Genomic DNA, 26,073 nt, shown 5'->3' on the forward strand with positions numbered 1-26,073 from the left:
AGTCAGGGGAGAGAAAGGGAGAGAGAAGGGAAAGCATATGGAAATGGTAGGAGACCCTCAATGTTACACAAAATTACATATGAGGTTGTGAGGGGAAAGGCGGGGGGAAACAAGGGAGAGAATTAAACAACAGCAGATGAGGTAGAGAGGGAAGATGAGAGGGGAGGGGAGGGGGGATAGTAGGGGATAGGAAAGGCAGCAAAATACAACAGTCATTAATATGGCATTATGTAAAAATTGTGAATGTGTAACTGATGTGATTCTGCAATTTGTATTTGGGGTAAAAATGGGAATTCATAACTCACTTGAATCAAATGTATGAAAGATGATAGATATGTCATGAGCTTTGTAATGTTTTGAACAACCAATAAAAAAAAATTCTTCTTATAACTTAGAATCCATTTTTTGTTGTTGTTGTTGTTTATTTTCATATCTCTTCATTTTTCTAACATTTTAATTCACATGCAAACTAGATGTCTGCTACACCATTATCTTATAAGATAAAGACACATTGCCTAATGTAATTTATAACAGGAAGACATGAAGCAGTCCATTTTTCTAAAGGGCTCCAGAAATTTAATATATTTTTCCCATGGCCTGGGAGGTCAGTGTAAAGTAGTTTTAATTTAGAAGACGGCTAGATCTATGACTTTTATGAATCAGGTGGCCAGGAAGTTCCCAGAATCTCTGACTATACTTTCTTAGCCCATATGATCTAGGATTTGAAAAGAATAAATATAATTTGATATCACTGATCCTGCCAAAAGCCAGCGGCAGGCCGGGACCTGGGCTTATGCATGAGTGATAGAGGAAGCTGGGTACCCACACCCTCTTCAGGGGTTGGGCAGAGAAGACTAATTTAGAGGAAGTAGGGGCTCCGAGTTGCTTTGATTTGGACATTAAATAGAGGAATGTGATTTAATTTTATATAAATAAATATTCTGTTGAACAGGAAGTTTTCCACTTGCTCTTTCTCTCCATCATCCCGTGTCCCAGGAGGCTGAGGATCTGCATCAACAGGCTCCTTTGTTCTGTGACCTCTGGTTGGGTTCTCCTTCCAAGGGAAGCCCTGGCAGGAGACTGGAGCCTGGTGGAGAGTGAGGGAGGGTCATTATTTTCCCAGCTCCTTTGTGGGAATGAGAGGCTGCAGCTTCAATATTTTACCCAATGCACAGCTCCTGTTGGACACCCCTCCCATGTTCTTTCCAAATTCTGGTAACGGCTTCAGTACTAGTGGTGCTAACAGCTTCCCCCATTACTTGTTCCTAGGTGCCTCACCATCCCTCACTCACTTCCCTAACCCTGTCTCTTTTGTAAGTGACCCTTTCTTAGCCTTTCACAGGTATCGATCCCCTGCTGAGCCCTGACTGATGCTGTTTGTCAGATTTTCAGATGAGAAAATTAATTTATAGAGAGAAGCAATCATTTCTCAAAATAAAAAAAAATGGGGGGGGGACATTTTGATTAAAATGGTGTCATATCTTAATTCAAATTTCCAGGCCTGTTCCTAATTCCTAAGAGGTACTTGCTGAGTTCCTACAAATTTATGATTTCCAAATAAATTGTTTTCCTCAGCTGTCCCCTGTGAACCGAGAGAAATTGCTGAGTCTTCAATGTGGAAACCTGAAAAAGAAAAAAAAAAAATCATCAACTCAGGTTTCTACATTTGAAACTGCACAGATAATACATCTTGTCAATGAATTCTGTCACCTAAGATCTCAACAGCTCAGCTTGTAATATGCAGGCTCCTGGGTTCAAAGACATAAAATATGCTTTGACCTTAATAAATGTCAGACTGAGCAGAGGTGTACCAACCCTGCGCAATCGGGGGGAGGACTGTAAATTGTTTGGAAATGGTGAGTTTTGGAAGCTCAGCAATGCTATTGAGGAATTAAAGATAAATTGGCAGTTTGGATTAAGAAATGACAAAAATTTCTAGTCAAAAAGTTCTGAAATAAGACCTTACATTCTCTCTCTCTCTCTCTCTCTCTCTCTCTCTTTCTCATACACACACACACACACACACACAATTTTTAAGGGAGTGGGTTGAAGTTGAATTGGGGAAGGTAAAATGGGATTTCATACTGTTTTCATGGGAGGGCAGAAAAGGAATTCTGGGTACAACCTGATATTTGGGAAGGTTTTTTGAAGAAAATAGTTCCTGGGCTGACTTTGGAGAATGAATTATTCAAGCAAAAAGTGGGTATTAAGTAAAGGAGTTTAAGTAGAGGGAATAGCAAGAGTAAAAGGGCAATTTAGTGAATGAGATTATCAAATGAAATTTTGTACTCAGGACCAAAAGAGGCCCTTGGGGCCCATCAGGACTTTGAAGGCCAGACATGGCCTGAGGGGTCACCAGGCACAAGCCTTGACCATGGTCCCAGTCACTTTAGTTATCGTTCCTCTTAATCTTGCCACTCTCCTGTGGCCTACACAGGTTCCAAAAGCAAAGGAAGAGCCTCCCCAACTTTCTTAGGAAGTAAACAGGAGCTGACTCCAGGGAAGAGCACTCCTACCTGCCATTGCCACAGCAGAAAGTCGGTCCAGGGGCAGGTGTTCTCTTTAGTGGAAGTCAGCCTCGTTCACTGGACCGCCCACTGGAATTGCATCCCAACTACCTCCGAGTTCCCCCTATCCTGGAGCAGTGAGTCCCAGCCACATCCACAGGGGCACAGAACAGTCTAGGGAATGTTTAGGAATATGGATTTTCAGATACCCCTGGAGTCAGCATGGGAACTGACATTCAAAAAACTCTCCATGTGACTCAGATGTCCAGCCAGATTTCAGAACCTCTCTTGGAGCAGCATTTCCCAAACTGTGTTCCTCTGTTCTGAGAGCTGCTAGGTCCAATGATATTGGCCAGCTGTCTTGATTGCAGGACTGCACACTTACCTGGTGCACTTTAGGAACCTCCAACAGGTAAGGCCAGGAGTTGGAGAGGAATACATTACACTATATTTTCTAAGTGTATTTGACCACAGATAGAATCAACATCAGTCTGTCTGTCTCTCTTTGATGGAGCATTCCTCAAGACCATGCAGGACATAGAGCAAGTCATATACACTTAAAAAATATAGTGTAATATATTCCTCTGGGACAAAACTGTCCTAAAAGCCCATCAGTCACGAAGGTCCATGCTGCAGGAGTGGGGCCATGGCAGGGCAGGCTGCCTAGCACCCCGTTGGTCAGGGATTGCTGGACAGTAAGAAAACTTCCTGGAGGCCAGCAGCAGCCTCCTGCACAAAACCCAACAGGTGAGTGTTCTCTTGCAAACCATGGCTTTCCAGGGAGCTTCTAGTCACCTGGAGGGGATGATCACATTCCTCCCAGGGACACCACTTCCCACTAGCGCAGAGTGACAAGTCTGGCTGTTGCACTATGACACACAGCCTCAAAGTAAGGGATTAGATACTTATTTATGGAGTTTTAGAACTGAGCAAAGAGCACCTCCTTTCTTTCATGCTTGTTTGCTTCAGGGGCTTCAAAGAGACCTAACATGGGTCCATGTAACAGTCACGGGCCATCCACACCATGAGGTTGAAGAAGTTGGAAAGGAAGCACACTAGAGCTTTGTACCCACGGGACCCAGACTGCTAAGGAGGAAGAAGGTTGAGTCCCCAAAAGGCAGCAGCTAAAGGAGCCCTCTTTCAATGCTGAATGTTCAATGCAGTGAATGACAACCAGTGCAGAAATGATCGCAACTTGCCACACGTGGCTGACAGGGACGTGCTGAATGTTGCTGTGACCTTTTTCCTGTGCACAAGGCAGGACTGGCGAGGACAGTGCAGGATGTTCCATAGATCAGCAGAACCAGGAACTGGACATGGATCAGCCCTCGCTGGGTTCAGAAGTGTGTTGCACAGCATCCTGAGAACCAGCTGTGCATGGGCACACCCAGGCTGCTACTGAAGCTGAGATGGAGTCTTGAGGCTGGAGAAGTCTAATTTCAGGAGAAGGAAAGGTTGTAGGAAGAATGAAAAGAGAGGAGAAGGAAAGAAAAAAAGAGAAGGAAAAAATAGCATTTAATTGCCCAATACTGGGAACACACATTTTCTTTTAGGTTTTGCCATGACCCCACGAGGTGGGTCTGTTATTACCCCCAGGACATGTTGATATAAATAGGAAATGCAGTGGTCCAGAAGTTTGCCCACATCACACAGTAAGGATCTAGATTTCTGCTTCCCTGACTGAGGGTTTGGGTGCCAGATGGGAAGGAAAGAAGCAGATGGAGGGGAAGAGAGAGAGATGCTGAAGGAAAGATAGACAGCAAGGCTGGCTCAGGGGTCCTAGGACCAGAAACAAAGCATAAGAGAAAAGGTTGAAGACTGTACTTCTTTAGGATCTAAAGTGGGATCTCGAGACACCCCTTTGTGTTTTTGCTGGATTCTTCTCTCTAGAAACATGTGTTTGGTAATTTCCCCTCTTTCTTGTTGATGTTCGTCTTCTCTGTTTATTTACCTGTTCCCTTAGAGCTTCCAGGAAGGGCTGTGGCCTGTGGCCACTTTCCCTCTGGGTGGGATGGGTAAATGGACTCAGTGGGAGCAGGGAGGTCCCCTGAGGCCCAGGAGCATCTTCACATCCTCATGGGAACCGGGCCCACCCACCTCTGCTCTTCCATAAATGGCGATTTCTGTCTTGCCAACAGAAAGTTGAGCCCTGCAATTTTAGTGAGACCACATGCTTCTCCTGAGATCTGTCCCTTTGCCAATGGCCAGAGGATCCTGTGGCCAGAGGGATAATTGGAAATGCATGGGCCAGGCAGATGCCCAATTCTGACAAGAATAGCAGTTTGAATAGCCTGAAGAAGACTTTCAAAATAGGCAAGGAAACCTTGGCACCAACATCCCCCTCTTCCTCAACTGTAACCCCAAGCTGGGTACTGCTCAACAGCCCTACCAGTTGCTGCACAGCTCCATCCTGAAACCACGTGGGAATGGGATCTTATCTGGGGAGAATGTTTTGGGCTTCCCTACTGGGTAGTACTCACTTTCAGAGGCAAGGAATCTGTCACAGCAGAGCTGCTGAGTGGCAGCCTCTTTCTCCCTCTATTCCCAGAAAGCGTCTGCACCTGTGTCTTGCTGTCTTTCATGACAGTGGGCAGGATGTGAGCACAGGCTCTGAGGATACAAGTCAGCTGTGGGCCAAAGCAAAAATGAAAATTTCTCCAAGTTCCCCTTTGATTTCCTTTTGTGGTATTACTGAAGACAGGGTCAAGAGGTCATCTAGTTCATAACCCAAGACAAAACCCACTCTAGATGACCAGGGCCCAGGAAGGGGAGACTGCACTCACCCAGGGACGACAGGGTGACACTGAGTCACACTCTCCAACAGCAATGGAGCAGGCCCCTTCTGCACTATGTGGAGGTGGATGCTTCCTGCACAGGGCCCTCCTACATGATGAAAGTGGGCCAAGAAAGGACATTTGAGCTTGTGTGCGTGTGTGCATGTGCATGTATTCTAACCACAGGGATTTTCAGTTAGTTGCTTTTATCTTCCAGTTGAATATTCTTTGATCACACACAAAAAATTTTAAACTCTGTCATCGAGATACAATTCATGTTCCATGCAATTCACCCACTATAAGTGTGCATTCAGTGGCTTTTATTATATTAACACAGTTGTACCACTAACACCATTTTTATCACCCCAAAAAGAAATCCCATACCCCTTAGCTATCCTTCCCCCAGCTCTTCCTCAATCTCCCAGCCCTAAGCAACCATGAATCTACTTTCTGTCTCTACAGACTGATCAATAATCATCATTTCATTTAAGTGGAATCATATAAAGTATGTTCTTCTCAATGGGCTTGTTTCACTTAACATAATATTTTCAAGATTCTTCCATATTGTAACATATAACAGTTCTTCATTCATTTAAATGAGTTTAATATCCCATTGTGTGGGTATACCATATTACTTTATTTCACAGCCATTTGGCCATTCTCTACTTTTTATCTATTATGAATAATCCTCTGTAAACATTCATGTACACGGTTTATGTGTACAAACATTTTCATTTCTCATGGGTATATGTATGGCCATGTTTTATTTTTGAAGGACTCTCTGCCCATTTCCCAAAATGTATTTCCAGTGGCAGTGTGTAAAGGTTTCAATGTCTTCACATTCCCAACAACACCTGCTCATCGTCCATCTTTTTCTGATTATGGCCATCCCAATGCTGTGAAGTGGTATCTTTTTTGTTGTTGTTGTTTTTCTTTTTCTTTCTATATTTCTTTATTTGAGCTTTATGGTTGTACATAGTAGTTGGATTCATCCTGAAAAACTTGGATATGCATGGAAATGAATGTTTGTTTGAAGCGGTATCTTGTGAGTTGGATTTTTATTTTCCTGATGGCTTGAACCTTTGTTTCTGAGAACTTTGTTTTGTCTCATCCCATTCTCCAGTTCTTTGCTCAGTCTGTTAATCTGCAGTCTGAAAGAGGTAGAAATTCTTCTCTGGGCCATGACACCATCAGTTCCCTGAGCTCTCAGTAACTTTGGAGATATATATATAAAACACAAATGTAAACTGAAAAAAAAATATATATCACACTTTATCAATTGTTGTTCTTTGAAGTTCTCTGAATCCTTTGAAATTCTCATACCTTTATTTTTAACAGCAGGAATTCTTCAATAAATTAATAGCACAAAGAAAAAAGTGAAGGAATATTACTCTAAGCTTTGAAAAGGTATGAGATATAAATAAATTTCTATTATTTATAAACTCCCAGTCTAAGTCATTTCGTTATATTAGTATTACTCTAAGTTTTGAAAAGGCATGAGATATAACAAGTGTAACGTGCATTATTTTTATACCAGTATTTGAACAAATCGGTAATAGAAAGACTTTAGGGGGAATCTGAGAAAACTGAGTTGGCAAAGGTACTAGATGATACCAAAGAATCGTTGTTAATTATGTTAGGTATGCTGATAGTATTATGATCATCTAGGAAAATATCCCCATGTTTTACAGATATCTACTAAAGCAAGTAAAATGATACAGTGTGTAAAATTTGCTTTAAAATACATCAACAAGGGGAAAAAAGAAAGAGTTGAAGCTCGGATGGCAAAATATTCTACAATGGGATTTTGAGGCTTATTTTTATCTCGAATTTCATATATGTTTAGAGTTTATAATAAAATACTACTGATAATAATTACAGATGCAATTCTAAAACACAAATGTAAACTGAAAAAAACTAGAAAATATTTGGGTCCCAGACTATAGAATCCCATTCATCTACGTTCTGTTAAAGTATGTAGTAGGCCTATTACTTGAAAAGTTTAAAAAGTGACTCAAGCCATATATTCTACGTAGTATTTTAGCTAAAAGCCTGTAATGTTAGCTCATGTTCTGATGTTGGGTTAAAGCTTTATTCTCTGAGGATAAGCTTTGTGACTGGCATTTGGGTTGTTATTTTTGACATATTACTATAATGTTCTTATCTATAATTTTTAGTTTTAACTTCTTCAAAGGGAAAAGAGAAAGTTTAGCTAATACAGTACAACTTTATTGTAAATATTTTTAGGAACTTAGCTTTGCTTGCCACTTAATTTGTTTTTCAGTATAATCGACAACTCCCTTTTTTATACTTGCGTTTGATTGATTTATATAATAATCAAATGAATTATATTGTTAGGATTCCAAGGGCTGCTGCCATAGACCGCCTTGAGAACAAATGAAGTTGGCTCTTAGTAAACACATTGCTCAGTTAGTGGGAGCAAAAGTGCATGGCGCAGTCTTCTAGCTGAGACACACTGGCCAGCACCTTCCACAGGAAGATAGAACGAGCTATATATGTGTCTCTTGAAAATTCATATGTTGCAACTTAATTCCCAAGGTGATGGCATTAGGAAGTGACTGTCTTGGGAGGTGATGCTCTTGTGGAGGAGATTCATGCCCTTGTAAAAGATCCTGAGAGATAGAGAGATTCGACCTTCTGTCCTGTGAGGATGAGGCTATAAGCTGCCATCTTGGAAGGAGAGAACAAGCCTTTACCAGACACCAAATCTGTTGGCACCTGGATCTTGAACACTCCAGCCTCCAGAACTGCAAGAAGTAAATTTCTATTATGTGTAAACTCCCAGTCTAATCATTTAGTTATGTCAGCAGGAATGAACTAATAAAGAAATCATGATGAAAAGAGTAGGCTAAGAGGCAGTCATTTTAAAGCTTGTTCTTATGAGGAGCAAAAAATCTAAGCCGTATGACTAATTTGTTCATCTTCCATAAGTTTTTTGAGTGATGGGTACCTGGCCAACAGGTATGCTGAATCCAGAGAATACTCAACATAGTACTACAGACAGTGATTCATTCAAATAATACGGCTGTGGCCAAGACCCAGGAGGCAGCAAACCAGGGAGAGGGGAAGTGGGCCCATGAGGCTGAGTGCTTTGATTAAGCATCGTTGGCTGCTGCCCCTTCCTCTCCAGAGATCAAATTTGTTTAACTGTTCCTGTGATGAATTTATGATGATCTTGAAACCAGCAACTAAAACTTAAGCATTCTGAACTCCATTGCAGCTGCTTTCAAAGCTCCGCTTGTCTCTGTGTGGTGAGGCTGGGAGTGGCTGTTTTTGTTCCCCTCTGCCAGGTGGTTTGGCAACCATGTCCTTGTAGAACACAGTGTGATCCTGTGGGAGCAAGAGGGAGAATGATTATGAATCACTGCATATCAGCACTGGAAGGGGCCGCCATGGGCTCCGTTTCAACTGCCCCATTTTATAGATGAGGAGACCGAAGTCTAGTGAAGAGGGATGGCTTGGCTTTTCACTAACTTGACAACCACACTGACCACATCCAACAAACATAGATAAGCTATTATTCCAAAACCTCTGCTCCAAATTCTCTTTAGCTCTGAGGGACACTCTGTATCACTGGATGATCATAACAGGGGCAAAGTGAACACTGAACTACAGAATAGAAGAGAGACTCATTGCTTAGTGGGAAAAGATCTTTAGTGACCACATAACCTGAAGCTTTCATTTTGTAGTTGAGGACACTGAAACTTGGAGCAGATTAGTGACAGAATGATCTCAGGAATGACCTAAAACAAGCAAACAAATTTAAAAGTGTTGGAAATTAATTGGTGGCAATATGTACTACGTGAGCTACTAAGATCTTCATGTTGGCTGGATTAGTTTCATCCCATGCATTTTCTACCTTTCGTACCTGGAGCAACTACAGAGTAAGTTCTTAAAATGAATTGTGAATCTTACCACTATCTTACCACTCGAGCTAACACAGCCTGAAGCACAATGTATGTTCCATAAGATTAGAGATAGTCAAGGGCATAACTGGCTTAAGGAGTAGGGGAGCAGGGCACAATGGCACACCCCTGTAATCCCAGCGGCTTGGAAGGCTGAGGCAAGAGGATCAGGAGTACAAAGCCAGCTTCAGCAACAGTGAGGCACTAAGCAACTCAGTGAAACTCTGCCTCTAAATACAATACAAAATAGGGCTGAGGATGTGGCTCAGTGGTTGGTGCCCCTGAGTTCAATCCCTGGTACCCCCTGCCCAAATAAAAGGGCAGACTTTGAGGTGTGCCTTGGAAAAGGGAGAGGATTTAGAGGGGTGAGTTATGGAGATGGGAACTGGGAAGAGTAGGTTCTCGCATGGGAAATAGTGAACATGTTAAGGATGCAGAGGGCAGTGCCCCTGGTTTGAGAAGACTTGGGACATCCAACTGTCCCTGGAGCAGTGGACTATGGGAGTGGTGGGCAAGGGGAGGCAGGCTTATCACAAAAGGTTAAGAACTATCTGTTCTTAATTTTTCAGAAGGCTCTAGAGAGGCTTTCCATTCCCAGGAGGGAAGATCATACATAATCCATTCTTAGGAAAAAGTCATTGCAGAAGCTGATATTCATCGTGACCTGGGAATCTTCCCCACTTCAGCCAAATCCTCTGGCTCTGTGAAGACGTCAGAAATACACTGGAAATTGAGTTTATTGGGAAATACTTTCAGATCATGGGATATCTGTCAGGGAGATAAGCATCCTTATGATGGTCCTGGTGATTTGGGCCCAGCTGGTTCGGGAAGTGCAAGGATGCGTGAAGATTAGACATGCGAGAGGAGAATGTTTGCTGAGCACTCTTTGTTCTTCAGAAAGGTTCAGGCTCAGTTCAAGTTTGAGGCTGAGGTTTTGATCCAATATTGATTTTATCAGCACCTGTTTGCTCCAGGACTTAAAAAAAAAAAAAAAAGATAGTTTGTATTCATTCTTAGGATGCAGTGGAGGAAATAATACTGACCACTTGTTGAGCATCTGCTGTTAGGCCCTCTGTTAGGCTCTCAAGTGTATTTTCAGCAATATACCCGCACATATACACATGTACAATCTTTTCAGCAACTTTTAGAGTTTTTTATTGGTTCAGAAAGCTTTTTTATTTTATTTTATTGGGGGTCATGCAACCTGGACCTGGCCAGTTATAATCATTCATCACCTAGCCCAATGACTGGACCAAGGAGTGATGCAGGACCCACTCTGCACCAATCACAGCCCTTTTTTGAGACTAATAGCTTCATGCTGAGAAGAGAAGTGCTGTCTGCTGGGGTTGCTAAACTGAGGCTGTGGTGGTCCCTGGGACAATTGTACTACTGTGCCCCTTCTGCCCAGGCCTGCTTCTTTTACTATCTCAGGCTTTGTTCCTGAGTGTTTGCCTCACCACCTTCCTGCTCATTTTCCTCTTGTTCAGAATGGTTTCCCAGGGAATCAACCAAAGAGGAAGAGGGGAAGGGAAGGGGCAAGAGAGTAATAGGGGTGGGATGTTGATGTTTGACTCTACAGAGGATTTTCCTTTCATTGCACAGTATAATTAAAATATAAAAATACAAGCATTCAAGAAACTTTCAGCATTCATTCAGTATTTTTTTCCCAGAGGAAAATTCAAACCAGCAGCCTTTCCATCAACTGTCAGAACTATTTCTAGAATATGTCAGTGATGGTTTAGCCCAAAGCAGAGGAGGTAGTCCAGATAGCCTCTCAAGGATGCTGCTAGCTTCATTTCTATCAATTACCCTTTGCACATCTAAGAGTTGCTTTGATTGGAAGATTTCTGATAAATTTTGCAATTTGCAGGAGTGGAGATTCAGTGCCTTTTAGCTGAATGGGCACTGATGGCAAATGCCTCTGAACTAGCAGGGGGCAATGCCGACATTGGCCAGGCTACTAACTCTGGTCAACTCATTGTTCCATCGCTGACATGATTGCCATTCTCAGATCTATGGTGAACAAATCTACAGCAGGCATTCCATTCCTAGAACCAAGACACCCTTTCCCCACTCCAGAGCAGGAAGAGATCTTCACAGTAAAGAGGTGTGGTCCCCTGGCCCAGGTTGCCTCACACACAATCACCAAGGAGGGGCCAAGTGCGAGCTGAAATCCACTTTCACTCTGCTTGCCAAGCCATGTGCCTTTCTTCAGTCTTCACAAAAGTTCCACCGCACCCTGACCAGTTTCTCCCTGCCAGGAATACACCTCCTTCCCGTGTAAACATTTTCCCACCTGAAAAAGAAAGGAGCCTGGGCCCCAACGTGAATGGTTGCCAGGATCTGGGACACACCTGTAATGGGCAGGTTTGTTCACAATCCATGGAGCATAAAGGCTTAATTTGTTTTTACATTAAACAGACTGACTGACTGTGACAACAATTTCCTACTTCATTATTTCAGTTCAAGGACTGAAAGCATTTTGGAGAACAAGGAAAAGAACTTGCCGGGTTTTGTTTTTCATGTATATATAACTATTCATGTAGAAAGTTCACAGAGTTTACCTGTAACCCAAGCTCACAACCAAACAAAAAGATTAGAGCTGGTCATGTAGGGATTAGCGAAAAGCTTCAAGTGAGACCAAAGAAAGACAAATACAATTTTTCCTTTCCTCTCTTTTATGCCCTTGTTAAACTATACACATTAGTCAATATCTTGAAAATTCTCCAGAGGAGGTAATTCCACCTTCCTGTACTACAAATGCTTGTGGGTGACCAGGGGGGTATGCCAGAAGAACACTTCAGCCCAGTCTTCACTGCAAAGGCCTTTGGTCATTCTGAAGGGGTAGATATACCCACAAAAGTGGAAGGCCAGGCCATTTCTGATCAGTTAAACACCCTGCAGTGAGACATGGGCTGAAGGTGCTGGAGTTGGTGAGAGCAGTTAGCATATTTGCACTCCAAACTCTCAGTCTGAGGACAGAAAGAGCCTCTGTAGAGATGTTAGAATCAATGGGAAATGAATTTGGCCTTGAGTTATTCTCTGATCCATTTGATTCAATATTAATATTAATAAAAGAATCCCCAAAAAACTAATTTCAAAATAAGGATAGTTTGCCTGGTTCAATGAGTATCACTTGCTTGGAGCAATTTGAATGATTTTGCCTCTGAGTTTGACATGGCTTTTATTGAAGAACTCTTTCTAATGGGAAAGGAAAGCAGTAAGTCACCAGTACTTTAGCAAGAATGAGTTTATCATCTGGAACCAGGGAATGAGAAGAGAAGTCTGGTTGTGTGGGTTGTAATTATAATGGTCAGGGACCTGGAAATGAAGGAGAAAGAAAGCCAACAGGTAAGTTTGTCTCCAACCTTCTCCATGAATTTGTTCAAGGTTAACAGATCAGGCTATCTTAGCCTCAGTTGTGCAGTCAGTGCATTGGGAGATGTGGATTTCCTTATTTTTGTATGACAGGGTTATCACTGACCTCCAGACATAAACAATACATCCCACAAGCCGATGCTGTTGAGTCAGGTTTGGCCCACCAGGATCAGGGCAATTGAAAACCAATCTTTCCTGACAAGCCCTTTTTGAATTCCAAAGTTGGTGCGAAGCATCTGAAAAAATAAACCCAGGCAGAAATAACTACTAGAGGGAACACAGCTGCTCTATAGTTGTTCTATGGAGTTAGGCACCCAGAGAAAACCTTCCTCCTGCAAACAGAACAGACCATAGGATCTGGAGGAGAGAGGCAACAGAGCAGCTAGAGAATGTGTAGCTCTGGGTTTACCTGAACTCCTTGTGTTCCAAAAGGTTTTCTGCATGAAAGACCCATGATCACCTGGCAGCCCATCTAGATACACTGATCCATCCATCCATCCATCCATCCATCCATCCATCCATCCATCCACCCATATCCGTCTAACTGCCCTTTGTCCACCCACCCATCTACCTATCCACTTGTCCCCCAAACAGTAGTTGATACCTGTTACAAGTGTCAAGTTAAGAACAGATGGTCACATATACCCATCATCTACTCCCTGGGTAGGCAGGAAATAGGGAGATGTCTTTGGTGAAGGAAATAGCTGATACACAGATAAAGCCCAGCAAAAAGCAGCACAGCACAGAGCTAAGGAGCCCAGGCTCTCGACTAAGCTGTGTTTTAACATGATTCTTTCTACTTGAACAGGAAGTTACCTAACTTCTGAGTTCCGTCTTTTGTGAAATGAGGGAATTAATAGTAGCTCTCAGTTTACAGGGTTGCTATAAGAATTAAATGAAAGTCAAATGTTTAGCACAGTGCCTGGCACCTACAACATGCTCACGATATTTTAGTTGTTATTGAAGACAGGACATCTGGAGAAGCAGAGGTGAATTCTTTAGCCTAAAGAGGCAGCGGGCAAAGGGAGTTTCTTAAGAGACAAAAGGATGAGTCAGATGCCATGGCCAGGCCCTCAGGACATTTTACATAAGCCTAGCCACCACCGGGCATGAAGGGACTAAATTGTGGAGGAAACTAAAACCTGTGGTTTTCTCCATTTGTTGGTCTTCATGTTCTTGGAGGTCCAGCAGCACCTTAAACCAATACTGTGGTTGAAAGGCCCTGCTGAGAAGAGTCCTCAGTTGAGGCGCATCCCCCTACAAGAACAGAGGGAGGGAGGTCAGTACACTTAGAGGACAGAAATCCTGATAAGGGGCTCATTGTCAGCCAGGACAGCCTGCAGTGCAAGTCAAGGCAGCCAAAGCTCCTGAGCCTGGGGGGTCCTGGCTCTTCTCTACTAGATATTCCCCAAGGAAGCAACTGATAAAGGGAGGTCAGAAGTTTCAGGAAAGTCAAAGACAGAGGGGTTCCCATAAAACACGGTGACTTCTGCCAACACACTGGAATGTCTGGAGGAAGGAGAGACCCTGGTCAGAATCAGACGTCTGGGTGGGATGGAAAGGTCAGATTATATGGTCCTTGGAAGGGAAGGGTGGGGAACGCCCTCCACAGGCTTCTTTGGGCCAGCTGGTCCTGGGAACATGGCAGTCAAGGTCAGATTGATGGACGATACTGTGGTTAATAGGGAGAGACTCCTTTCAGCCTGGGGATAGGGACTGGGGAGCATGAACTGAACAGATGGAGGTGAGTGGATTACCAGAGTAGACAGCAGAGGCCCTGGGGGACCCATTGTCAAACAACTCTGGGACTCTTTCTGTCTACCTAGAAGGTGAAAAGCAAGTGTCTGGACACCCCTGTAGACAGCAGTGAGACCTGCCATGTGGGGTTAGCAGCCTGAATCTCTGATGGGAATACAAAGCCATCAGAAGATTGGAGAGACCCTGAACACAGGAAAAAGTGATTGTAAAAAAATTGTGCCTCTGGTTCTGAAATGCTGAGCTGGGAGACAGGCTAAGAGGAAGGTGGCAGTACTTCCATCTTACTCTTGAGAGCCTCACTGCTTGGTGGCAGACACTCCTGCAGCAAGGTATATGCCCAAACGCACTGGGACAACAGGCCTGACTTGTTCAGGACATGCCACATGCAGGGATCTCAAAAAATTCTATCTCATCCTTTAATTCACATCAGGATAAGCTCAAATACCAATTCAAAAGCCTGTGGGACATACAGATCACCTCTAAGATACCTATCAATCCTCAGGAGGCCTGTCTGTGGTCAGCCTCGGCTCTGAGTTCCTGCTTCCGCATACAATTCCTGACTCAGCTCCCTGTTCTGTAGATCTTGTCTTCATCTGACATCATGGTGATCCACATGTGGAATTTGTCTTTTCCCCTTGATTTCTATGAAAACTGATGCTCCTACCCTGCCTATGTGAATGCCTGTGAAACAGACTTTGCTGAAGGGATTAGGGACACTGCAGAGGGCGTCACATCAGGGAAGAGCTGGTGACTGTATATTCTCAATAGACTTCTTCATTCTCTTCGTAGCTTGTTGACTTCTCAACCAAGTAGCTCGCCATCTTTTTTTTTTTTTTTTTTTTAGAGGAGGAAAGGTTTATTTAGGGGCTCACAGTTTCAGAGGTCTCAATCCATAGATGGCCAGCTCCATTCCTTGGGGCTTGAGGTGAAGCAGAAAACCACGGTGGGAGAGTGTGGCAGGCAGCTCACATCATGATCAGGAAGCATAGAGACTCCGTTCGCCACATACCAAATATATATACCCCAAAGCCATGTCCCCAGTGCCCCACCTCCTGCAGCCACACCCAGCCAGCCTTCAGTTACCATTCAGTTAATTCCTATTAACTCAGTGAATTAACTGGGATGCTCACCATCTTTCTTTTTTTTCCCATCACTCCTCCACGATCTTTCTCTCCTTGTCTCCATCCCCAACTCCTGTGGAATTCCAATTCAGAGTTTAATTATCATGACCTTTATCCATCTTTTTTTTTTTGACCAAGCTAGGCCCCTCTTAGAAAAGGTAAAATAATTTTTTCTCACTCTGACAAGCTCAACTGAGGGCAGATCATAGGAGGCTGCTTTTCTTTCTGGCATAGAAAGAGTTAGGACTTTTCTTGCTCCTGTGACATCTGTGAAGCTGGTTCAGGAAGCCAAGGTGGCCCTGAAGGTTCTCATCCTTCCTCTGCCTGGGGAAGTTCTCCCTGTGCTGCTGAGATCTTCTCCAAGTGCTGCTTTATCTTCTCTACTAGGTAAGGGATGACCCTAGACCATGCATGATGACCCCAGACCAACTGCTAATCAGAGCAGCAAACTTTAGACCTGGAGGTCACCCCTCACAAGCATTATTTCTTTTAGTGAAAATCAAACAAAACTTTAACCCTCATTAGGAAAAAAGGGGCATGGAGTGGTTCAGAGCACTTGCTATGACTATTGCCTCCACTCTCCATTCATTGACTACTCTAGGATGGATACAACTGAACAGAAGGACAGAAGGGAGTTATAGTTATTGACTGGCCAAATAGATTTTTATTGAATACTTTGAATACATGATACCATTTTGTCTTTCAAGAGAATCTTCAAGGTTTCTCCAACAGATTTATGTACATTTTATAGATGAAGAAACCAAGGCTTGGAGGTGAAGTCTTAACCAATCAGGGGTAAAGGTTGATTTGAACATAATTTCCCCTCCTCCAAATCCCAGTGGCTATTATTGTGCCAGTATCCATCCCCCATCCCATGGTGACTGCATGCACAGGGAACAGATATGAGATTAGGAGAGGAAAATGCCTACAAGTCTGAAGAGTAAAGAAAGACACAACGATGCTGAGGTCCAGGTGGGCCTCTGCAACTACAGCCTTTAGATAGTAAGTTCTTAGTTTTCCCCTTGGTTCTTGTCAAGGCACCTATGGGAAAAACCCTAATCTGTCTCAGATGAATAAAAAGCAAGGAAATTTTGTTAATGTTCTACTACTTTTCCTTTAACATGTCCCAGAGAGTCTAGTGTGGGAGTAGAGCTGCAAAAACAATCACCCTGAATCACACCTGAGCCAGGTGCTACACTGCTGCTAGAATTTAAAACCACATTTCCTCCTCCCAGTAACCAAGTATTGGAAATGTTGACTGGCCTTATTTTCTAAATAAGGAGGTGAAGAAAAATTAACAGCTTGATGACTCATCATATAATTAGTCTGTAAACTCTCATGTCTTAACAGTTTTCATCAAGAGCTTTTAATGCCCTCTAACCTTTCTTGCAAGTATCATATATAATCATGCCAACACCCCCACCCCATTATCCCTCAGAGTGGTCTTAAAAATCTCGTTAAAATCAGTATTACTACACACTGTATGTTAGAGACAGATGGATATCCTGTCAGATCACAAATACGGAAAGTATTATTGTGGCTTGGGGTAACATTTCCAATGACAACATCATACTTAGGTTCAAAAAGTGCTGAATCTCAAGCAGCTTAGATGAATATGAAGATGCTGTGCTTGAGAAAGTGGGCTTGGAGAACCAGCTAGTGAAGATCCAGATACTGATGTCAAAGGTGCATTGATGAGTCCGATTAAAAGCTCTGTTGTGAGGGCTGGGGTGTGGCTCAGTGGTAGAGCACTTGCCAATCACGCCTGAAGCCCGAGTCTGATGCTCAGCACAGCAGAAAAAAATAAAATCATATTGTGAGCCGGTAAAGGCAATATTTCTGCTTTAGAAACATGATGTAATTTTTAAACATATAATTGAAACTATTAAGATATTAATAATATTTATATTTAATATCATATGTGATTTTAAGTATAAGCAATTAAAATACATTAAGTATTATGTAGAGATGTCTTTCTATATCATCTAAGCTTGACACATTTCTATATTCAAGTCATCAGTCTTGGGAGCTCATTAGGTGAATGGGCGCTTACTCAAATGTCATGCACCCTCTGCTCCCCTCTCATGGAGGTGATGGCTGTATCTTAACTCACATGTGATCCAGCATACAATCTGTCCCCAGTCACAGGGTGTTGAATTGTTGCTGCCATTTATAGAGATAAAGAAATAGGGATTCCAACAGGCTAGGAGACTTTGCCAAAGCACACAGCTAATAATGAGCAGGGCTGGTTCTGGACACTTTCCTGGCTTCCCAGCCAGGGTACAAGCTGCTACACCAAGTGGGAGCACAAGGAAACATTTCCTCCCACCCCACTGGGAAAAGAGCTCCATCAGGCACTTCACAAAGCCATGACTTGTGGGCCACAGAGTCAGAGGATCTCTGGAGGTGTTTGTTATTCCCAGGTTTGGCCACAGCCCAGGGCAATGCCTTGCACAGGAGTTTAGCCTTTTGCTAATTCGTTCTTAATTCATGACAGCTGAGAAACAGAACTGGCCACATTGGATCATGTGGTTTAGAAATTCCACTTTTTTTAACTAACAGTATCTCTTTATTTTCTCCTTTTCTTTCAACACATGGTAGCAGCATTACGCACTGCTGATAAACTACATGGAAGGGGCCATTCCTTGGAACACTCTCAGTGGGAACAGACTCAGTGGAAAATTCTGCAGATGTGTGGTAACGTATGAAATACTAGGAAAAGGGATTTGACAGAACAGGACTGACAGCAAGGTTGCTAATGATGCCAGTTGACATATATTTTTACATGGAATTGAGTCACAGAAATTTAATCACAGTTTATGGAAATTCTGGAGGTACATTCCCACAGGTTAAAAAAAATGTGGTCTCCAGATATAAGAATTATACTTTTTTAAAAAAAATGTTAGAATCCCCTTCTATGGGGCTAGGGGTGTAGCTCAGTGGTAGAGTGCTTGCCTAGGGTGCACAAGGCTCTGGGTTCCACACCCAGCCTTGGTGGGAGTGAGGGGCAGGGGGAGAATATGCAGTGTGTGTGTGTGTGTGTGTGTGTGTGTGTGTGTGTGTGTGTTTTGGATCTTTCTCTCCTTGGGACAGGAAATGCTCTCCATAGCATGACCATCTCTGGTGGAATCATACTGCAGTCACAAGTGTTTTTCTGCCTTGCTGTCTTCCCACCATTCAACCAATCAAAATGCCCTGTGGATCTCCCCGACTCTGTCTTCTTTCTTTCCAGCCCCTCTACAGACCCACTTCTTTCTCTCAAAGTTGCCCACCATAAAACATTCCTCCTGGGCCCTCACTTTGAAGTGATGAGGTCCCACAGTGGTAGGGTCAGAAGACACTTTGTTAGCTCCCTCCATGCAAGCCCTTTTGGACACAAAGAAAAGGACTAAAGGACCAAAGAATTCTATCTTTAGTGGTGACCTGTCAGGACAAACTCTGAGATTGACATCTGTAGTCTCTTAGTGCTTTTCCAGGGCCCACAAGAGCAACCAATGGGACAACCTGACCAAAGGGATCGGTCCTTGGAATCTTGGCATTATTCTTGGCCTTGCATCTCTCCCCCATTTGACCTTAACAGCCCCCCAGATCCACCTCCCTGGGTCTGGAGGGCCTACTCATTGTGGGGTTGCTACCCAGTAGAAATTCCAGATTCAGACTGCTGGCAAGAGTGACTCGGAGAGGACGGCCTGGGCTTAAATCCTCATAGTCAAAAGCAAACATTTACTACAGCCCCTTGAAGAGTCAACTTTTATGTTACTGCAAACTTGGCTATTTCAGAGAGACCAAAGGCCAAAAAGGCAGTTGATAGTTCACATTTATCAGCCACCACCTAAACCCTTCAATGTAGTCTCTTCCTTCCCAAGATAAAGCCAAGAACTACAGCAGGGCCTCAAGATGGGGCCTTGCTGAGCTCTCTGGCTTCACTCTGCTCCACCGACCTCTCTTCTAGGGCACTTCAGCCATCCTGTCTCCTTTCTGGGGGAGGTGTTGCCTCATTCCTTAATCCTGGTCAGGCCCCTCATCCCTGCCCCAGTACACCCGCTCAGCAACTTAACAGTTTCTGAAGGGCTTATGCAATTGTAATGAAGTGATGATTGAGAAACCAGTGAGTGTCTAGTTCACCTTCCTGAATGTCATCTCTGAGAAGACAGGGCACATCTCTCTCTTGGCCCCCACAATATTAGGACCTTGTGTTACATATATAAGGAGTACACAAGAAATAAAAAGATTGGTCAAGGTGGGCAGAATTCTGGGCAACCACACACTGAATATGGGGGTTGGCCCAGCTGACTAGCTGTGGGAGCCCAGAGGGGTGCAGCCTGGGTGGCTTGTGAGGGCAGCCAAAGGGCAGCCAAAGGACAAGCTGGCAGGCCAACTTGGGAGGGAAGCTCAGGCATGGCGCATTTCACAAAAGGACCATGCACCGTCTTATTGGCTGTGTTTCTCCAGTGTTGAGTAAAGACAGGACTCTGGAGTTTGGCTTTCTGGTTTTATTTATTTATTTATTTATTTATGAGCAATACAAGATTAGAAGAAGAAGAAGAAAAACAAAACTGTTTAGAAGGGAATATGACATTTATTTAATTCTTGAAGGTCTGGGAAATCTCATGAAGAATTAGACAAGTTCCGGCAGCCAAACTCCCTCTCTACACTGCACCGCCCAGGAAGGACCGTGAACCTTAGGGTGTTTGTGGCTCCAACTCAAAGAACTCTGCTGGCTTTGGAGTCTGAAAGATTTGGGTTCAAATCTCTGTGTTTCACTTACCAGCTGAATGAACTCGAACCAACAACATAAGCTTTCTTTGAGCTTCAACATCCTGTCCTGTAAAATGGTCATAATTACTGGGTTAACATAGGAATTAACAGACCATAAGTGATGTTTGACCTAGAGTAAACAATAGCTGAAATGACTGACGGATGATTTTATTACCTGCCAGCTTCTATTTTACTATTCTGTAAATTTGGACTCTTCTCTTACTGTGAGTTAAATAACCCCCTTGAGAAACAGGCATCACCATTGATAGGGAATTTTTTTCTTAAATAATAGGGGGGGGGTGGAGAACTTTCTTTAAGCTGTTCTTTAATCCCATTCAATCCAATAGCAGTTCTGATTCAGAAACTGCAGGATGGTAATCACCTTTGGCAATGGATACTTTCCCCTGGCTCAATGGGAGGGACTCACCCCCATCCTGCTGTCCCGGAGACCACAAGAAAAACTGCGCTCAGGTGTAGAGCCCAATTAGCAGGTAAGTTTGGAAGAACACACACAGCGCACACATTCCTGAGCCATGAGCGTGGAGCTCTTTGTTTGCCCACTCCTTATAAGGAGCGAGTTATCATCAGTTCTGCAGAAAGGTCACTGCTATTTCTCTCTCCACAAGTGGCTGAAATCAGCTTTTTTCCTCAGAGGGGTGGGGCAGTGATTAAAAGACTAACTATGCCAGCACTTCACATGTCCGGCTATGAGGATGTTTACAGACCTTGCAACAGAGCTGGGGTTTCTGTCTGATCCTAGGGACTCTCAGAAGACGCATTTGGGGAGTCTCCCCTGTGCCCCAGAGGAAGGTCAGCCAAAAGTGTCATGTCTGCAGCCTGTCGTCAGTCACAAAAGTTGGCCTGGTAGGAGGGGCTGGAGCTGTGTTTTAACCCTCACTGTGTGTCTCTGTGCCTTTCTTCACTGTTGCCTTCACTGATAACTAGCTCGTGTGCGGTAGTTGTGAGAGTTGCCAGAATCAAGATGGAGTCACTTGTGTCATTCCTAATAAATAAGGCCAGGAAGTCCTGAAGGAATGGTTCTCATGTACAGTTGCCTGCCATCACAAAAGATTCTACGGAACTATAAACTTGCACAAAAGGCCACCATACCCTTACACACACACACAAAAAATACTTATTTAAGACATCTGCTCATAACTGCCCACCCAAACTTGGACTGGTGTCACCCTTGCTATTAATCCCTTGTGGTCCAAGATCATTGTTTCAAAATATCATATAGTTCTCATCATTTTGCCTTTTAATTTTTCCCCTTGTCTCCACCTCCTTGGATACACTCATTATGGGCTATGACACATGTATTCCCATTATCCTTGCTCTGCTGTTCCCAAATAAGTATATCAGCCTTTTGAGACTCTCTCTCTGATTGTTATTTAGATTGACATGAGGTTGAGCAGGTGGTTGCTGCAAGAAGCAGGAGACATGGAAAGTGAGGTCTGATGCTTTCCCTCCTCTCAGAAGGATCAGCTCTTTAGCAAGGACTAGATTCAAAGGCCACCCCTGGAATCACCAGAGCTCAAGCCTCACCTCATTGCAGCCCTTATCCTGCTCCTCTCCTCTCCTCAAGACTCTCATCCCACCATCTTGCACCCAATGCACGACCAGATGCTCAGCTCTCTGCGGTCTCATGTGGTTTGTGGTGCTTTCATGGGTGCTGCCCCCCACACACACACACTGGCCTCTGCCAAAGCCACAGTCCTCATAAGCAGGTGCTCTAGCTTTCACCTCATTTGCAACCCTGCAGGGCTCTCTGTGAAAGCTGGTTGATGGACTGATGGAAAGTGGATTTGGCTATGGAGTCCACAAAGCCTCTCTGAACACACCATTTTCTATAGGGTGTTAAGAATGAGCCTGGGGTTGTTGAGAGCTGGTTATCTGGAGGCTTCTTGGTCTCCTCCACTCAACATTTGCTCCTAATTGTCCCTGGAGATGATGAGGCCCAGGAATTCCACTCTCTGTTCCTTTTGCAGGTGGCCACTTTAAAAAGTCACTTTCCAGATTCCTCTCCAGGGTCACACCGACCCGACTGCCTGCTGAACTCTGCTGTCTGCCCAGCACTGTGCTCAGACATGTCCTCAGAAACATTCTGTGTTAATTCGGGAGTGAAAGTACACACCAAAGTTATCTCCCCATCTCGTCCCTCTTTCTTCTATTTCTTGGGCATTTTATAAGTTCTTATCACATGTCCAACTTCCTGATCTTACTTTCCACAGTCTGAGAACTAAGATCAACTTCCCAATGTTCCCTTTCTGGTCCTCTGACATCTTTCATAGACTCTCCCAGTTGTCTTTTTATGAGTTTGATTGTTAACTGCTATAGAAACAAATTAAGAATAGCAACCACATGGAAGTTGCAAAAGTTCCTGCTGTGGTTTGAATATGGTCTGTCTTCCAAAGGTTCATAGGCTAGTCTCCAATATAATGGCACTGAAAGATGGTATGGCCTCTAAGAAGTAAGGCCTAGTGTGTCAGGAAGAGAGGATTCACTTCCACCAGAGTGGGTTGTTATAAAAAAGCAAGCCTGGTCCTTCACTGATCTGTTGCTGCTTCTCTCACCATGTAACCTCTTCCACAGGCACCACTCCCTGCTCTTGCACAGTCTGCCACCATGTGATACCTTCTACCATGCTGTGATTTAGCCAGAAAACCCTCACCAGCAGCCAAACAAATGGGTTCTGCTTGATCCTGGACTTTCAGTCTCCAAAATTGTGAGCTAAATGAAACTTTTTTCTTTATAAAATGTACCCAGTGTCAGGGATTTTGTTACAGTAACACAAAATGGGCCAAGATATTCCCAAATCTTTATATGGATGGGAGCTAAATTGGTGCAACTTTTCTGAACATCAGATTGACAATATTGCTTTTAATAGTTCGTGTACTTTAGTTTTTCCTCTTCTCCCTGGTCCTTTGAGACCTGAAAGGGCTAGGTCCACCAGTGGGCAGATCCCTCAGGCGGCCTACCCATAGGAAGTTCTCCCAGTGGGATTCTGGTTCCTGAGAAGACACCCCTGGGAGCTGAGGGGCACTCAAGGCTGAAGCCAGAGCTAAGCGGATGTGCTTTGAAGTATGAGGCACTGGTATTTAAAAGATTATGGTATCTGAAAACATGGTGTTACAAAAGGGAACTTTTGCAATGACATTGAAGATCATTCCATTGATGTTCCTAGAAAAAAAAGATCTCTAATTTGACTAATAAGAACATGAAAGAGCTTAAGAATTCTACAAAACAGTTGAACATTTACATAAATAGAACAGTTGGACGAGCTATGAAATACCCAGATAAACTATGTAGGAAAATCTTTAGCAGAAAGAAAGCTCATCTTTATCCAGATCTTCCTGATAGGGAAAAAGAAGAAGGAGGAGGAGGAGGAGGAGGAGGAGGAGGAGGAGGAGGAAATGTCCCCTGCTGAGACCAGGCAAATAAAGAAAATGAACTGGCCTATGCAGGCCACCTGCCTGAGAGATTCTGACATGATAGTTGAATAGAGCTGGTTAACTCCAGTGATTCGGATTACTCACAGACAGAAAGCCCATCATTAAAATAGATTGTTCTTTTCCCCTGAGGTTTCTCAGGCTCATGAAATGATGACAAAAACATTGTTCAGCAGGAATTTAGGATTGAATGTATGTTTACCTTTGCAGAGAAAAAGAAGTGTCTGTGAACTTGCAGCTCACTTGGTGAGGATAGCAGATCTGGGATTTTGATGGATTGACTGCTTGCACTCACCAATAGTTTACAGGAAGAAAAGTAATATATCTCACTTGGCTGCTGAATAAACTTATTATCTCATGTAAAATCCTTCAAAGCAAACTTGAGGAACATGCAGTAGTTTAAACTGGCTTCAAGCCATGATAAAAAAAAAAAAAGTTGGTGGTCAGACTATCATCAAAACAAATGATAAATTATGGACATATTTCAGATTTTAAAATAACAAGTGGACCCTGGAGATAGAAAAACCATTTTATTTTGGTTTCAGGATATACTTACAGTATAGCTAAAGATGTAAATGTTTATTTATTTCAGTCGAATTGAGCGATTTCATCTTTGAAAGAGTTATTTGTTTACTCAAGACAAGCCAGAACTATATGATTTCCAGGAAAATGTCATCCAAGAATTGTGAACTTTGGAAGAAACTGAAACCACATCTGTCTTTTAAAAGGCACTTAGTAAACTTACAAATGAAATGCTAAACATTCTATTTCACATTAAAATGAAAAAATATCCAAAAGAAGTAGCATCCAATTCAATGAGGTGAACATACATGATGAAGATCATTTGATTCTGCTGCACTCAGGATTTATATGGTTATTTGATAACATTGTTTAAGAACTACTCGGTCTTAGTGCAATCCTGTATGTTGCTTAAAAATATAACTTGTATTATGTGAGAAAATAATTCATAGCATTACTAGGAACCAAAAAGATCAATCATTATTAATTTTTTGAAGATCATATTTTATTAGAAAATAGTAAAGCATGTACAGCTATTTTTGTTGTAGAAAAGATTCTGAAAGTTTAGAATTTCTTAAGAAATAATCAATATTAAAACATTTTTGTCCACACTGATACTGCGTATGAAAAGTGCCTTAATTATTAGTAAGTCAATTTATTAAGACACCTGTATCTATTTTAAAAATTATAAAACAAACCATGTATCCATCATGAAAAATAATAGCAGTAAGTCAGAGATTTACAATCATGTAGAATGTTGTTGAAACTTATTCCATACCATTTTTAGAACTGCAGAATATTCTTATTATCTCTTTTTTTGCCAGAATCGTCATGTCATGTATGTATATTATCCCTCTATAAAAGAAAAAGATGAATGAATATTTGTATGAATGCTTAATAAAAAATAAATGTGGAATTGGCTAGTTTGTGTTTACTTTTTATTATATATACATTTGTAATATTTTCATTTCTGCATATCTTTCCTCATTTGAGAAAATTCACTATGCTAAAAGAAGTTCACATATTTTGATCAGTCAATCCAACTGCAAAACTGGAAATAAGCAGAAAATATGAAATTAAAATTAGAAAGATTTATGTCCAATGACCTTACAATAGAAAAAAATATTATTTTATAGCTACTGAAAATGGTGTCTTAAATACTTTATAATAATATGAGAAAATGCTCAAAATATAATGTTAGCTAAAAAAAAGAAAAAGCAATATACATTGTCAGCTACAAAGCTACAGGTATGTCGGGGTGGCTATTCGTGTATATATGTGGTATGACATTAGAGAAAGCATACCAATATATTCACAGTGGTTCTTTCTGAGTGTTGGGAACATAAGCAATTTTAATTTTCTTTCTTATGTTTTTCTATGTTTTCCAAAATGTCTACAATTATGGTCTTCTGCATGATCAGGAGATAATTTCTGTGAAGAGAAAAAATGAAAAGAGAAAAGCAGGCCTAGAAAAAGCTCTTTATATAACTACCAGCTGACAACAGAGTGATAGCCATGTGCGGGTGCTTGACACAGGCATCCTAAGTGATCTTCACAGCAGAGCTGGGAGGGGGGCCTTAGCAGCCCTGTTTTTTAGATCCAGAAGATTCCAAGGCTCAGGAGGTTTAAGTGTCTTGTTCAAGATCTTGTCCAAGCTTCTTGGGGCAGAATCTGATGTCACACCTGTCTGTCTGATTAACATGCGTAACCCACGAAATGACTTAAATTCCTACCAGGCTGAAACCTGTCTTAACCGTTTCTTGAAAGCAGAGCGAGAAGAGAGAAGAGAGCATGGGGCAGGGCGGTAGTGACTTGGAGAAGAGCAAAGGACATAGAAATGGGAACCTGGGGACAAAAGCAAGAATGGCCCACTATAGAACTGG

The 26,073-nt window shown here is 42.6% G+C and overlaps 1 long non-coding RNA gene across 4 annotated transcripts in view; it reads left to right on the forward strand.

Annotated features, from left to right (window-relative positions):
* Nucleotides 1-25,114, forward strand: part of LOC125620117 — an 80,900-nt gene extending 55,786 nt beyond the window's left edge. The window contains exons 3-7 of one of the 4 annotated variants that reach the window (XR_007351693.1): nucleotides 18,066-18,161; nucleotides 20,061-20,713; nucleotides 20,983-21,086; nucleotides 22,815-22,947; nucleotides 24,264-25,114. This is a non-coding gene — a long non-coding RNA (uncharacterized LOC125620117). Of the gene's footprint in view, nucleotides 1-18,065; nucleotides 18,162-20,060; nucleotides 20,714-20,734; nucleotides 21,087-22,814; nucleotides 22,948-24,263 lie in introns of those variants that run through there. The other 3 variants (XR_007351695.1, XR_007351696.1, XR_007351694.1) reach the window with 3 other exon arrangements.
* Nucleotides 25,115-26,073: the final 959 nt, after the last annotated feature.

The sequence above is a fragment of the Marmota marmota genome, unplaced genomic scaffold (genome assembly GCF_001458135.2).
Source record: "Marmota marmota marmota unplaced genomic scaffold, marMar, whole genome shotgun sequence".
NCBI lineage: Eukaryota > Metazoa > Chordata > Mammalia > Rodentia > Sciuridae > Marmota > Marmota marmota.